The sequence below is a fragment of the Aegilops tauschii genome, chromosome 2, assembly GCF_002575655.3.
Source record: "Aegilops tauschii subsp. strangulata cultivar AL8/78 chromosome 2, Aet v6.0, whole genome shotgun sequence".
Taxonomy (NCBI): Eukaryota; Viridiplantae; Streptophyta; class Magnoliopsida; order Poales; family Poaceae; genus Aegilops; species Aegilops tauschii.
This window is the reverse complement of record NC_053036.3, coordinates 624176665-624191267: the sequence shown is the minus strand read 5'-3', so window position 1 is coordinate 624191267 and position 14603 is coordinate 624176665. Positions and strand designations below refer to the sequence as shown.

The 14603-nt window shown below is 46.5% G+C and overlaps 1 pseudogene; it reads left to right on the top strand.

Annotated features, from left to right (window-relative positions):
• The first annotated feature begins 1763 nt into the window (after positions 1 to 1763).
• On the top strand, positions 1764 to 5493 carry LOC120961870 (G-type lectin S-receptor-like serine/threonine-protein kinase At2g19130; annotated as a pseudogene).
• The last annotated feature ends 9110 nt before the right edge of the window (positions 5494 to 14603 follow it).

Here is a 14603-nt window from a genome sequence, read left to right as displayed (position 1 = left end):
ATCCTTCCTAGGTACCAGGCAGTTCTGAATTCTCGACTGGGCAGCCAACCCAACCATGTTTGCATTGCCCACACAAAAATGGGTTTTTCACTCAAATCGTGAGAGCTGCTAACAAGCACACAGAGTCAGAGTATCATTTTGTGAATACTGAAATTTTAATCCAAATAAGTATTCTGTCGCAAACAATGGTTGAGGATAAGTGCCAAAATCAACATTCATAGAATTGAGTGTTTTACTTGTGTTTCGTAGACACTTCCGTATACATTTGAATACCAGCGAATTTGGAGAAATGAGATGACAGCAAACTCTCTGGTTGCTGGCTTCGTGATCTCCAAATGCTAGAGCTAACACCGAGGGGCAGCATGCTATGCACAGACTCTCCTTCCTTCCGGATTGTACAATACTTCCTTCAAAAAGGTCACCCACTATGTTGAAAAAGCAATAACAAGTAGCACCACACTACGTGAATGAGCTAGCATGGCACAACCACCGAGAAATAAACTGAATGAAGCGCCTTCCACTTCCTTGGGTTTCCTCCAGTATCTCAGAGCTCCTGGACATATTGAATGGGGGTGGAAACGAATGCAAGCCAAGCATAACACATTGCGCGAATTGTCACTCTTGATCTACACGTAGTCTTGTTTTCAAGCAAGTTCCTAGAAGCATATATATATAGTACAAGGATGCCATCCTTTAAAAGGTGTGAGCTTGCATGTGAGTACGGTATTCATTCGTTTTGTGGTTCATGAACCGTACAAGAGCTTGGTATTCATTCTATTTGTGGTTCATGTACCGTACAAGAGCTCACATGTGAACATCATGATTCTATGTATGTTCTCTTGGTGGTCATTTAAGAGTTATTATGAATGTAAAATACACTAAAAAGGTAAGAAAAATGTTATAAGTGGTGCTTCATGTTAGTTGCGGTGTAGCTAGCGGGAAATGGATGTGAACATGATTTATATGTGTGATGAAACGCGTGAAGTTGCAGACCCTGCGGGTCAGTCTCACTCGGTTCCATTCGGTCGGCATGAGTGGAGACATATTCTTGCTTTTGCTGGAGGATGAAGAGAGGAGCTTTGCCCTTTCCTGTTTGCCATAAGCTACACATACTTTGTTCGCTACTCGACATCTTTATACTCGAGGAAATTCGAACATCATACATATATACCTGAGCCAAAAAAGGGCATCCCATCACTGATGCTGCCGATACCATCGATGACCAACCAACAGTAAGTAAAAAATCGTGAACAGCTCGAGAAAGATTCATCAACAGCATGCATGTGTGTGTACCTAAACAAGAGGATAGTCACCGATTAGCTTGACGAATACATTTAAGAACACAAAGTTGCAGTTCAAATAATCTTTTGATTGATTGATTGATTGATTGATAGAAGTGTCTTGTTATGATCCACTGGCGCCACTAGGTATGTACATATGCAGGAGAGGACCCAACGGCTGCTACCAGCCGTTGACCAAGACCCACGCGCATGCATTGCACTGACCCGACCCTGCGGTCTCCGGCAACCCTCCCACTCGGTTCCCATGGATGACCCACGCGTGCCACTTGCCAACTGTGCCTCTGTACATCGAACGCGGCTAAAGTACCAGCCCACCTTTTCCATAAGCCAATTGGCCACTATGTTTCTCAGCCAGTGCATGTGTATGAGAAACGAATTATTTGGTCACCATGTTGGGGTTCTAGTGGTTCTATATAAGGGGCACCGCCATTTCCAACCGTAGGAGAAGCACCTTCCCACTATTCGTCTTCTTCCTCCATGCATCTAGCCATGTCTTCGGCAGTCTTCGGGCTTCTCCTGCTCATCACCCTCCACCTGCCCACCCTCCCTCCGTGCCACGCCGCCACAGACACCCTCTCGCCCAGCCAAGAGCTCGCGGGCCGCGACAAGCTCGTGTCCAGCAACGGCAGGTTCGCGCTCGGCTTCTTCCAGACCGGGAGCAACTTCTCCGACGGCACGCCCAAGTGGTACCTCGGGATCTGCGGTCCCCAAGTTCACCCCCGTGTGGGTCGCTAACGGCGAGAACCCCATCGCCAACCTCACGGCGTGCAAGCTCGTGCTCTCCCGTGACGGCAACCTTGCCGTCCACCACCAGGCCACCACGGTCTGGTCCACAAAAGCGAACGCCACGACAAACACCACCGTCGCCGCTCTCCTCGACAAAGGAAACCTTGTTCTCCGCAGTGGCAGCGGCGCGTCCAATTCGTCCAATTTTTTCTGGCAAAGCTACGATCACCCGACCGACACTGTTCTCCAGGGTGGGAAGATTGGCTGGAACAACTCCACAGGCTTGAACCGCCGTCTCGTCTCCAGGAAGAACGCCATTGACCAGACTCCCAGCATGTACTCTTACGAGTTATCTGGCCACAATGGTGATACTTCCAGTGTTTCTATGTTCAACTCGTCCAAGCAATACTGGTCGAGCGGGGACTGGGGCGGCCAATACTTCAGCAACATCCCGGAGAGCGTGGGTCAGAAATGGCTCTCCCTTCAATTCACCAGCAACAAAGAAGAGCAGTACGTCCAGTATGCCATTGAGGATCCGACAGTGCTGTCACGCGGCATAATGGACGTCTCCGGGCAAATGAAGGTGCTCTTGTGGTTCGAGGGGTCATCACAAGATTGGCAAGCCGTCTACACGGTGCCGAAATCTCAGTGCGATGTCCATGCTACCTGTGGCCCTTTCACGGTCTGCAGCGATGTCCCGTCCCCCTCCTGCAGCTGCATGAAGGGCTACTCCATATGGTCACCTCAAGACTGGGAGCTTGGTGATCGGTCGGCTGGATGCGCAAGAAATACTCCACTCTACTGCAACAGCAATAGTAGCGGAGTCGGCGGTGAGACAGATAAGTTCTACCCTATGACTTCTGTCCAACTTCCTGTGAGTGAATTGCAAAAAACCACCACATTTGGGGCTTCATCTGCGGAAAACCACCAGGTCGCTAATCATTTGCAAAAATCACCGCGCATTCAGTAAACATTTTGCAAAAAGCACTGATCAGGTGATTTAGCCCGTTTAACCACTTTCTGACGAGTGGGGGCCGGAATGTAAGGAGCGGATTTGGCAACAAATTGACATATACCTCCCTGGATCTTAAACAAAAAAGCAATCAAGCCCCTCCCCCTCGCCGCCCCTGGTCGTCTCCCCCTGTCGCCAGTAGCGTGACCTGGACGGCGAGCAACGGGACCGGCAGCCTGCCCACCTCACGCTCCTGGCGCGAGCCTGCTCCGGAATGTGCCGCCCAGTACGAACGGCGCTGACGGTTCCCCGCTGCCGTTGACGACGGCGACCGACACCACCTGCGAGTCCAGCGGTTCCGCCTCCCGAGACATGAGGCTATGTAGGATGGGCCGCGGCGCGCAGGAGCTCGTCCTCGCCGAAGTTCGGAGCAGTTGAGTGGCGCGTCCGGGTTGTAGGTCCATGCGGTGGAGTTGTTGGTGCCCGCGGGCATGGCGGCCTTGTCCGCGGCATCGCGCTGCGCGGCGACCCGGAGCAACACGACGGCTAGGGCGTGATCACAGCGGCTCAGACGCGCGTTGGCTGCTCAGGCCTGCACGGCGGCTCGGACGCAGAGATGCGCGATGGTGGCCACCACGCGGCGGTGAAAGCGCACGTCGGACGGCAGGGCCAGGACGGACCGCGCAGTGCTTGTCGGCGGCCTCCATCCCGCCGGCGCCGCCCGTCGTCGGTGAAGAAAGACCCTGGGGCGCGCTCAGTTCCGTGACCGCCCTCCTCGCTCCACCTCCTCCTCATCTCCGCGACCGCCCGGTCGGCGGGCGTCTTCCGGCGGCGGCGACGGGAGCCGTGCTCTGCTGGGCATGGTCCAGGGGGCTGATTGCTTTTTTTAAAATCTACCAGGGTTCTGTGTGTGATTATTTTGCCAAATCAGCTCCTTATAGTTCGGCCCCACATGTCAGAAAGTGATTAAATGGGCTAAAGCACCTGTTCAGTGCAAACTGCAAAATGTTTACTGAATGCGCGGTGATTTTTGCAAATGATTAGTGACCTGGTGGTTTTCCGCAGATGAAACCTCAAATGTGGTGGTTTTTTGCAATTCACTCACTTCCTGCTAATGCCAGGAACGTTGTGAGGGCCACAACTGCAGATGAATGCTCACTTGCGTGCCTGGGAAGCTGCTCATGCACTGCGTATTCCTATGATCAAGGTGCCTGTTCCATTTGGCACGACAAGCTGCTCAATGTTCGGCAACAAGGTAACAGTGTTCTTCACCTTCGCCTCGCTGCAAAATAAGTGCCAAGCAGTAAAACCAATAGAAGGGGACTGATCATTGGCGCTGCTGTTGGTGCAAGCACCGCCGCTTTGGTTTTGATATTTCTGCTGATGATTTGGAAGATAAAAAAGAAGCAGTACAGTGATGATGTTCAGAGTGGCATGGGGATCATCGCATTTCGGTACACCGATTTACAGTATGCAACAAAAAAGTTCTTAGAGAAGTTGGGGGCCGGCAGTTTTGGTTCAGTATTCAAGGGTTCGCTGAGTGACTCGACAGCCATAGCAGTGAAAAGGCTTGATGGAGTCCGCCAAGGGGAGAAGCAATTCAGGGCTGAGGTGAGCTCAACCGGAGTCGTCCAGCATGTCAACTTGGTTAAACTGATTGGCTTTTGCTGCCAAGGTGACAGGAGGTTACTTGTGTACGAGTACATGCCCAATGGCTCCCTGGATCACCATCTCTTCCAAAGCAATGGCATGGTGTTGGATTGGGCTACCAGGTACAAAATAGCCCTTGGGGTTGCCAGAGGACTAGCCTATCTGCATTCAAGTTGTCGGGACTGCATCATACACTGTGATATCAAACCAGAGAACATACTTCTAGATGGGTCTTTCACCCCTAAGGTTGCGGACTTTGGAATGGCCAAACTTCTGGGAAGGGACTTCAGCCAGGTCGTTACTACCATGAGAGGAACCATTGGATACCTTGCTCCCGAATGGATTGGCGGAACTGCCATCACATCAAAAGTTGATGTTTACAGCTACGGGATGGTTTTGTTAGAGATTGTATCGGGCAGCAGGAAGTCCAGCAAGCAAGCATCCTCCCAAGATGGTGCTCATGAAGGATGTTTTCCGGTGCGAGTTGCGCGCAGTCTTGTTGAGGGAGACGTTGCAAGTCTGGTGGATGCGAAATTGTTGGGCGAAGCGAAATTGTTGACCGACGATGAGTGAGGTGGTGCAGTTTCTCGAGTGTCTGTCTGAAGTTGAGACGCCTCCAGTGCCAAGGTTACTTCAAGCTATTGCAGGACAGCAAAATCCGAAGATAATATAGTTGCTAAGTTTGGTTTCTGCTTAAATCTTCCTTTTTACATGGTAGTTGAGCCTACTGCTTTTCCTTTGTGTACTACTCTTGTAATTTGGTCTCCCCAAACAGGCTGTGAAAGCTACTACTATGCTAACCTTAAGATTCAGTTAAGGCCTGGCTACATTTGGGCTCAGGAAGAATTACGTTGCTCTGCTCACTAATCGCGCTCATGCTTTGATCTTTTCGGTTGGTGCAACTATGTCAAGATACGAATCATGTTACTGTAAAATTAGCACCTTTGGGCCCGGTTAGCATAGAGAAGAGGGGAATTGCAGATATTTCAGTAGCCCTAATGTCAAATTCCCCCAAAATCATGAAAAGCTAATCCTAAGATTTTCTCCCCAATTTCGAGCCGTAAAATGAACAATACCGAAATGCTTGGCCTCGGGATGCCTACCTTGATTACCCCGCTCGACATCTCCGACCAGTCGGAGTCCCCACGGCCCTGCCGCCGTGCGAATATGCTGATGGCGCCACACCACCGTCTCCCGGGACGGCGTGCGGAAAGAACAGAGGCGCTGCGCTGGACGATCACGATGCGCGGCCTCCGCACCGCGCACGTCGTCGCCTCCTAATGTCGCCCCGGCACGGGCAACCATCGCCCCGTCGTTCCGCCGCCTTGTGCCATGCGCGCGATGCGGCTAGCGCCGTTCGACGGGGCAGCGCGCGGCCTCTGGCCTAGGCACGCTCCTCCGGCGAACGGGGCCACCGCGCCGCCATGGAACCCGGCCGGATGGCGCCGCCGCGCCGTTAGCCGTCGACCTTATCACATCTAAGTATGACATCAGAGCCACCTCCTCTAACTATGACATCAGAGCCACCTCATCCTAGCACATGCCCACCCTCTCTTGTTTTTTGTTTGTTTGTCTTTTGTTTGATGAAATAAATTCTGTTTTCACCCAGCACATGTAGCTTTACGTAAGGTTACGTGATGACTAGGAAGCGATCCGACGTGGCCGCGAAAGCCCGCGCGAGAAAGAAGGAAACGAAAAAAGAAACGAGGCCGCGCGAGAACGAGAAAAACTTGCGGTGGAAAAAAAAAAGTAATCCCATCCCTTTCTCTCCCAACCACCCGGCGATGGCCCGACGCCCAGGCGACAACGGACTCGCACAGATCGGCTGGGCGAGCGGCAACCCCTGCAGCGCCGGCCCGACGCGGCGAGATCCCCTACAGCGGCCTCCTCCTCGTTGGATGCGCCATTGCTGGCTCGTGCGATGCGGGGAGGTGATGTACTCATCGTCAGCAGCGTCAAGGCCGGCTCCTCCGAGGCGGCGAGGCGGCGCTGTGTTCGACCTTAGCGCGGCGTACTCTCTCTTGGTGGCGGCCTGGATGATCTCATCCCCTCCAGCTGATCTCCTGAACGTGCAGTGGGGCGAGCTGGATGTTCTCAGCCCCGCCCAGCTGGACCAGATCGACGAGGTACAAGATTGAACATGGTAGCGTAGCAGTTCTGCCGTCTCTTGTTCTGAATTTTGTGAAAGTCTGAATTTTGTTCAGTTTTGCAGGGAGAGGACTATAGACAGCTAGACACTCCAGCCTACTACTCTCTGCAATTCGACAAGAAACATGAAGTGCAGTTTAACCAAATCAAAAGAGAGAAGGTTGCAGATTATGCGTGTGTCACTGGAAGAGAAGAAACTGGAATGTGCAAGTTCCAACTAGATATTGCTTATGTAGTTTTTGTTGATTGTAGAATGTACTTCAAGTTATATGAATTGGTGCTGTTGTAAGATCTGACCTTGTGTCAATGAAATCAATATACAAGGTTTCGGTTCTGGAAAGATTAAAGGAAACATACATCCTTATGTACCACTGTTTTGCCATTGATTGTTCAAAATGACAAATAAAAAGTATCAGGTTGTTGTCAATTTAGACAAGGTTGACATGGAAGCCTCCTTACACTACATATTCCTGAAGCACATGAAAAGAAGGACATACAATCTCCAGCATGCTTGTAATGTGTGCGCATATGCTTGACACAAACAGTTTGAATAGAAAGCTCCCAGTCATGTGTGAGAAACTGGAAGCTATCAATCATGGGAGTTACCCACACGGATATCAATGAAAATTGCAAATGTATAATAATTCTGTATCTGTTATAGTACTTTAGGGGAAAATCAAATGATAAAACATAGATTTGTTTACTCGCTAGTGCACGAGTGCCTTTCAACTATTACATTGCCAAGTGCATCGGAATTTTTTGTATCCGACATCTTCAAATTACATAAATCATGTTTAACTCTGGTCCGTCGTATTGTTCAGCACTCCAATTCCATCAAAGTGTAATTCTGTAGGACCAGACATTGGAGTCGATCCTTGCTGAACTTGAAACAACATGCTTGTATATTCTCCTATAATTGGAGGCATAGCCATTATCGATGAACCTCCATATGGTATTGCAGCTGTTGGTGTTGGATTTATGTTGCCAGTGGTAGTGCCCACCTCAAATGATCCCTGCTCCAAATAAATTCATATAACGACATGGATTCTCAAGTGTACTATAAATAAAAAGATGAGATCCAAAGATACTTCAGGTATGCTACTAGAAGCTCCACCTTGCAAATAAACACCTTCCTGACTCTGTTTCAAATTGCAAATCTGTTAACTAAAAAGAACAGATGAAAATAATTTCGTTGAACAACGGAGAACAAGAATTAGATGCCGCATAATCCGTAACATCTTGTTGTACAATATCATCCTCTGGTTGTTTCCTTTTATTATTGCACCTTTTCTTGTTTAAATTTGTGGAGTGAGCCTGAAATAAATGCAAAATTTGTGAGTTTTTAGAAGAAGAAAAAAGTAGCTTATGAACAAATGTAACATGCAACAATACCTTCTGTTCATCTTTCTTCTTCTCCTGTTCTGCCTTTTTCTTGTCCCTTTGTTCAGCTTTCTTTTTCTCCTGTTCTGTTTTTTCTTGTCCCTTTGTTCAGCTTTCTTCTTCTTCTCGTTTGCTTGACGAATAAGCTTATCAACCTTCGACTCCTTTCTCAATGAAGGAGGACGTCCAACACATCTAACAGGTATTGGGCTTAGAATAGTTTTACTTGTTGTCTTCCCATTCGAAGGCGCATCTTCCTGTGTGCCAACCTGATTCTTGTCATTTTCAGAAATTGAGTTGCTAGAGTAGTCAATTTTGAGGGCGTGAAGCTTTTCAGTCAAAGAATTGCATGAAGCATCTGACATGGCGCCTATCTCCGCAATTGGGTAGAAAGATTCACACAATCTATCAAAGCGTTTTGCAACAGGCGTGTCTTCCATGCCGCCATATGTGCATCTGATAAAGTTATGCTTTCTTTTCACATTCTTTTTCCACCGATCATGGATGTATTGTGGAGGAACCTCCTTTATTTTCATGTGAGTGAGCACACATAAGATATGCCTACAGAGAATACCTCTGAACTCAAAGCGGCGACATGAACACTTAACTTCAAACTCTTCCTCATTGAAATATACATGGTACACAATATCTTTTCTCCATCCTTTTTCCTTGTCAATTAACACATCCTCGGTTATTTCATATGTTGCTATTGCCCCTTGCTTTTGTATTAACTTTCGATCACAGTACATAATGTCTGTTAGCTCTTCCTGAAATTCTTTGAACTTCGAATTTGTATAGGCTGACTGAAATTGCTTCTCTATGTCAAAGCGTGTGTAGAAGGTATAGTTGAATAGAAGGAATTAAAATCAGCAATATTCTCCTTCTCAACTTTATCACGAAGTGCATTCTCATATTGGGTAACAAAATGCTTCAATGTAGTTTTTGCATTAACATATCCATCAAAGAAGGCATTCATACTCTCACTGCGTTGTGCAGTAGACATACCTGCCCAGAAGGCATCTTTCACAAATGCTGGAACCCAGCGGTGTCGATGTTCATAAAGCCCTTTAAGCCATTCATTATCACCAAGACAATACTTCTCAAGCATATGCATCCAAGCAACTTCAAACTCTGTAATTGTCAATGAATCATAAACTGCGTTGCCAATGGCAACCTTTATGTGATCATATTCATCATACCCACCCAACTTCTCGGGTATCTTCTTCATTATGTGCCATAAGCATCATCTGTATCGAGATTCTGGGAAAACTTCTTCCACGCCATTCTGAATTGCTTTTGCTTGATCAGTTATAGTTGCTTTTGGTCGACGGTTTGGCATACATGTAAGCCATGCTTGAAATAACCAGACAAATGTTGCAGTATCTTCATTTGATAATAAAGCACACCCAAGTAGCACTGAGTGGCCATGATGATTCACACCAACAAAACAAGCAAAAGGCATATCATATTTGTTCATCAAATATGTCGTGTCAAAGGTAATGACATCATGAAAAGGCTTCAACATATTTCTTGAGTTTGATTGAGTCTTACCATAGCGAGAGCAGGAAAGTGTAAGGTACCTCAATTGCCCATTATCATCACTGTGTGAGCTTCTTCTCGTCACACCAAAGCCTTTTGCTTTAGCATATTTGATGTAGTACTCTCGCACCTCATTCTCGGTGTCAAAGGTCATCCCCAATTCAGGTTCTGCAACTAAGGCATCTGGTTGAGCTTCACTGTGTCCATGTTCAAGTTCTGCGTTGCTTTCATTTTGTTGCTTAATGCCATCATCATCGCTTGAAATACACATGTCACTTGATTCTTGAACGCCAACCGTTCCATCATCCATTCCTATAATCATGAAATTTTTAATTATTGTCATTTGAAGGAAAAACTAAAATTGTAACAAAGTGGCCTAAATGCTGGAATGTTAACCATGAACTTGTGAACTTCCTGCTGAACTTAACGAGGTGACTAAATCAGTAACAGTACTGGATATGTTACGACATGTACATGCAAAGACGTTGATCCAATCAAAAAATGATAAAAAGGTAGATGAAATATGCCAAGATTGAACAAGAACCCAAGAGCAAGAGTAGCACAGCGGAAACACATAAGCTATGCATTGACTTGATCATGGACGAGACGGCGGCCGCAGCGCCGACGGAGGTGAAGAAGCATAGGCCGCCATGCGCCGATGACTAAACTGCGGAAGCACACAAGCTATGCATTGACTTGATCAAGAAAAGCTGGAAGAACGATGCAGACACTGAACCTCGGCTCCTCCCAGTCCTCCAGGAATTTAGATGATCGACAGCAGGCGGCGGCGATCTGGTAAATCAGGAAAAACGTACTGCCTTTCTGTTTCTGTTTTTTCTTGCGTGAATAGCGGCATGTATTGCTTTATCTTTTATCTTTTTTTTCTTTAATTAGCCTTCTCTCAGCGCGTGCGCGGGCTTTCGCGGCCACGTCGGATCGCTTCCTAGTCATCACTTACGTAAAGCTTTCGTAGGTGTAGCATTATTGCGGTTTGTATTGCGCTGCTACCTTTCTTTTGGTATAGTACGCATTGTACTGCCGCTCCTTCACTTCAGGCACGAATTGTGCTGCCGCTTGTTTTTTTTTCTTTTTGCATGGTACGCATTGTGCTGCCGTTCCTTGTCATGTATACCTTGAAGAATTATGTATGTGTGTATCAGTGTATGTATGTACATGCACATGCAGCAACGCATGTCTCTCCCGGGCTGGCGTGCGAGCATCATTTGAGTTGAAACTTTTAAAAATATCCATGGAACTTAAAAATGTCCCATAGAACTAAAACAACTTGTAAATTTACGAAACCAGGGAATGAGGACATTTGTTGAAATTTTGTTTTTTAAACCTGGATATTTTCTAAAATACTAGAGCATATTTTGGATTGTGAACGCAATTTCTAAAATGACGCAAACATTTTTTGAATTGATGAACAAACTAGTCATATAGACAAAAAGATATGCTTCAAAAAGGGCGTGCCTCATTTGTATACAACTTTGAGATTTTAGAAAAAGGTCGGGAACTAACTTAATGGGTTGGAACTAAAATATCATATAAATGGTGGCTTTTTAAAAAAAATGACACATGAAAACTTGGGTCCCTCCGACTTGGTTGCATATCTTTTCAAAAAAATGATTCAAAGATGGGTTTGCACTTGGGACATTTGGAAAAATGGGTTGGGGTAAAAAAAAGAAATAATGTTGAGCAGCTAAATAGGGCAAATAGATTAAAAAAAACTACAGGCCAAGTTGCAAATCGAGGATAGACTTGCAACTGGAATAATTACACAAAACTATGAGACCAGTTGCGAGTCAAAGATGGACTTGCAAGAGGGACAACTGCGAGCTTAGTTGCGAGTCGAGGGTGGACCTGCAACTGGGATGAAAAACAAACTACAGTCTCGATTGCGAGTCGAGGTAGACTTACAACTGGCATAAAAAACTATGGGCTTAGTTGTGAATCAAGCGTGGACTTGCAACTGGGATAACTAGATACTACTTCGCAAGCCGAGGGTGGACTTGCAAACTAAGGCGACAAAAAAAACTACGGGCCTAGCTGCGAGTCGGAGGGTGAACTTGCAACTGGAACATCAACAAACTATGAGCCAAGTTGCGAGTCGAGGGTGGATATGCAGCTAGGGAAACAACAAACTATGAGCCAAGTTGCAAGTCGAGGGTGGACTTGCAACTGGGACAACTGCACAAAACTATGTGACCAGTTGTGAGTCAAAGGTGGACTGGCAATAGGGACAACTGCGAGCTTAGTTGGGAGTCGAGGGTGGACGTGCAACTGGGATGCAAAACAAACTACATTTTAGTTGCGAGTCGAGGATGGATTTGCAAATGGGATTAAAAAACTATGGGCTTAGTTGCGAATCGACAATAGACTTGCAACTGGGACAACTACACAAAATTATGATACTAGTTGCAAGCCAAGTGTGGACTTACAACTGGGACAACTACACAAAACTATAATACCATTTGCGATTCGTGGGCGGACTTGCAACTGGGACAACAACAAACTAAGAGCCTAGTTGCGAGTCGAGCGTGCACTTGCAACTGGGATAAGAAGCAGATGCCCAGTTGCGAGTCGACGGTGGACTTGCAACTGGGACAAAGTACGAGCCCATTTGCGAGTCGAGGATGGACTTGCAATTAGGAGAACTTGGAAACTATGAGCCCAGTTGCGAGTCAAGGGTCGACTTGCAATTGGGATGAAACAAACTATGTGCCCAGTTGTGAGTCAAGGGTGGACTTGCAACTGGGATGAAAAACAAAACACGGCCTCCCGTTCCAAGTGGGGGATGGAGCTTGCAGCTCGGACAACTACAATCTCATTTACGAGTCGGGGATGGACATGCAATTGGGACAACTAAGAAACTATGAGCCAAGTTGCGAGTCAAGGGTCGACTTGCAACTGGAAAGAAACAAAATGATGGGCCAAGTTGTAAGTCAAGGATGAACTTGCAACTGGGATGAAACAAACTAGGCCTAGTTGCGTTTCAAGGGCGGACTTGCAACTGGGACAAGTACATAACTATAATACCATTTGTGATTCATGGGTGGACTTGCAACTGGGAATAGAACAACAAACTAAGAGCCCAGTTGCGAGTCGAGTGTGCACTTGCAAGTGGAATAAAAACAGATGCTCAGTTGCGAGTCAACGGTGAACTTGCAACTGAGACAAACTATGAGCCCATTTACCAGTCGAAGGTGGACTTGCAACTGGTACAACTAAGAAACTATGAGCCCAGTTGGGAGTCAAGGGTTGACTTGCAATTGGGATGAAACAAACTATGTGCCTAATTGCGAGTAAAAGATGAACTTACAACTGGGATGAAAAACAAAACACGGGCTTCAGTTGCGAGTGGAGGGCGGGTTTGCAGCTCGGACAGCTACAATCCCATTTGCAAGTCGAGGATGGACTTGTGACTTGGACAACTAAGAAACTATGAGCCCAGTTGCGAGTGAAGGGTCGACTTGCAACTGGAATGAGACAAAATTGATGGGCCCATTTGCGAGTCAAGGGTGGACTTGCATCAGGGATGAAAAACAAAACACATGCTCTAGCTGCAAGTCAAGGGGTGGGCTTGCACCTCGGATAACTATGTGCCTAGTTGCAAGTCGAGGGTGAACTTGCAACTGGGACAGCTACGGAACTACAAGCCTAGTTGCGAGTCCAGGGTCAACTTGCAACAAAGATAAAACAAACTAGGTGGCAAGTTGTGAGTCAACGATGGACTTGCAATTGTGATAAAAAAACAAGGGTAAAATAACAAGGTTAAGGTCGGCCAATGAGATGATGGTTGATAAGCTTCATTGTTGAAAGGGAAACAACCCAGATCATCGACTAAGGCCCCTAAAATGAACACTGGGACCAAAAAAGAAGTTTTATATTAGATTAGGAACTCTCTCTTTTTTTAATCATTTTTCTACTTTTTATTTTCTATATCTCTAACCAACGAGCTTTCTTAAGAGTCAAGGTTGGCTTACAACTGGGATGAAACAAAAATTACGAGCCTAATGGCGAGTCCAGGGTGAACTTGCAACTGGGACAACTACACAAAACTATGATATTGCAAGTCGAGGGTGGACTTGCAACTCGGATGAAAAAACAAACCACAAACCCAATTGCGTGTCAAGGATGGGCTTGCAACTGGAATGAAACAAACCACATGCCCCAATGCGAGTTCAGGTGGACATGCAACTGGGATAACTACACAATACTACATGCCCAGTTACAAGTGGAGAGTGGTTGGGTGCTTGACTTGGAAGAGATGAGGATTAAACTGAAGAACAAAACTCATCCCACACGTGGATGTCGAACTTATCAGGTTTCACATCGTCGCAGAAGTTCCCGCAAAAGCCCACAAGACATGTTCTGCAGAAAAGTTAGCATGTAAATGGTCACAAGGATTGAGCTCAAAAAATAACTGAGCTTCAAAAACAGAAGCAAAGAAGCTCTATCTCTAAGAACTACAAACAACCCCAGTAGTCTAAAAAAATATTTGTTGTGACGCTATCATGTAGTTCTGGCAAAAAAGTAGATCTAAAAAAACTTTGGGTCCACGCAAAAAACTCGCTACGCAGTAATCAGATAAAAATAAAAAATTAGACCTACCTTGTAGACTCGAGTAATCTTCTCTTGAACATGAAAACACACTACATACAAACTCTTGCTTATAGGAACAATAAGGCACTCAGAGATTTCTCCCCACTGATATGAATTCTACGCATTTCTATCCTACATCTAGCCAAAAAAAACTGCACCGGCTCCCGTTTTATGTAAAATGCTCTTGTCTGGGGTAGACTCTACAAATTCTCCACCAGGCCATGAAAAGCGCATAGCGAAAACGAACAAAAAAACCGGTGTGGCGCCCCCAAACAACAACATATATGAGCCCATGTGAAAAG